Genomic DNA, 1,684 nt, shown 5'->3' with positions numbered 1-1,684 from the left:
CCATGGTAGTGCATGCCTTTAATCCCAGCACTAGCACTCAGCAGGCAGGCAAATCTTTGTGAGATCAAGTCCACTCTGGTCTACAAAGTGAGTTCCAGGCCAGCTGTGGTTACAGGGAGACCCTGACTCAAAAAGACAAAAATCTAAGAGTATAAAAGTGTTAGCCAGTCTTTTTGCCCAGCACTTTGCAGCTTTAATTATATCACTGAAATGTTTAATTTCATGAGATTTATTTTTAATATTTTTTCAAGCAGCTAGGTGTTATACTTAAGACTGATTTTTAAATTATCTTTTGTATGCCACTTTTTGTGTTTTTTGTAATAGAAATTGCTAAGAAAATATAACATTAACTTCAGTTTGACAGTGATTGTGTTAGTGATTAAAACTCTATGTAAATATTTTGTTGAACTCTTATTTCTTACCATTAGAAAAATTCCATAGAAACAGATATTCCTACTGTGAGTGTTTTAGCTGATGAAGAATTCCTTCCCTTCCAAGAAAACACATTTGACCTGGTGGTTAGCAACTTAAGGTTAGTAATCCATTTGCACTTTAAAAAAAATATATTTTATAAGCAAATATGTAAATATATATATGTTATAGGAACTGAATAAGTAGCTTGGTTGGTAAAGTACTTGACTTGCAATCATCAAGACCCAAGTTCAATTTCCCAAAACCCACATAAAAAGCCAGGTGTGGTAGCAGATGCTTGTAATTCCAGCTCAGGGAGGTTGGGGAGGAGGGCAAAGACAGATCCATGGGGTTTACTGACCAACCAGTCCAGCCTACTTGGTGAGCTCCAGACCAGTAAGAGACACTGTTTGAAAATCAAGATGGTCAGCAGCACCTGAGAAACAACATCCTAGGTTGACCTCTGGCCTCCACATGCACATGCACATATGAGTACACATAACATTTATATATATATATAAATATGTATATATAAATAGGTCTAATATATATATACACACACACACATATATAAATAGGTCTAATTTGTACTCTTAACATTTTACCCTTAGGAGAATGGTAATGGATGATGGAGTACGTTCTTTTCTTGCAGTAATGGGAATTGAACCTAGGGTCTTGGGTTTTATAGGCAAGCACTCTGAGCTGTATCCTCTACTATGATGAAGTAAATTTATTATTTTTTTGTTACAAACCAGTTATCTTAGTTTACAAGCTGTAAGATTCTATCAAAAAATTATGGATTCATTGGCACAGGTCTTCCCTTAGTCAGTGGGGCCAGGATTTGGTAGCTGGTGCTGAGAGAAAACCCCTGTTTACATTCTTACCCTGATACTGTACCAGTGGCAGCTTTCACTCAAGGGAACAGGGATGATAGGGGCTGGAGATGGGGGAGGTTGTCCCAATGTGAAAAAATACACTATATGAAATTCTAGAATCAATAAAAAGTTACATAAAAATAACATAGAGGTTCTTCAAAAAATTAAAATTAACATATTCACACATTTGAATATGTAAAGTAAATGACATTGCTATATTGGTGAAATATGTGCCAAAAAAAAATTTAGGGAATCAGTGTTCTCTAGTGGAAGTACTATGGTATAGTGTCTCAGCTTTCTTAATGTTTTTTTATTTTTGTGTTTTGAGACAGGGTCTCCCTGTAGTCCCAGCTGGCCTGGAACTCACTATGTTGACCAGGCTGGCTTTGAACTCTCAG

At 36.2% G+C, this 1,684-nt stretch overlaps 1 non-coding gene across 1 annotated transcript; it reads left to right on the top strand.

Annotated features, from left to right (window-relative positions):
- Positions 1–1,215: 1,215 nt before the first annotated feature.
- LOC115068022 lies at positions 1,216–1,338 on the top strand. The gene has a single exon (XR_003847390.1). It is a non-coding gene; the product is annotated as a small nucleolar RNA SNORA30/SNORA37 family (small nucleolar RNA).
- The last annotated feature ends 346 nt before the right edge of the window (positions 1,339–1,684 follow it).

Source organism: Nannospalax galili, unplaced genomic scaffold, assembly GCF_000622305.1.
Source record: "Nannospalax galili isolate Female #2095 unplaced genomic scaffold, S.galili_v1.0 scaffold3728, whole genome shotgun sequence".
Taxonomy (NCBI): domain Eukaryota; kingdom Metazoa; phylum Chordata; class Mammalia; order Rodentia; family Spalacidae; genus Nannospalax; species Nannospalax galili.
Note: the sequence above shows the minus strand (reverse complement) of the source record. Positions and strands in the feature narration are given on the sequence as shown.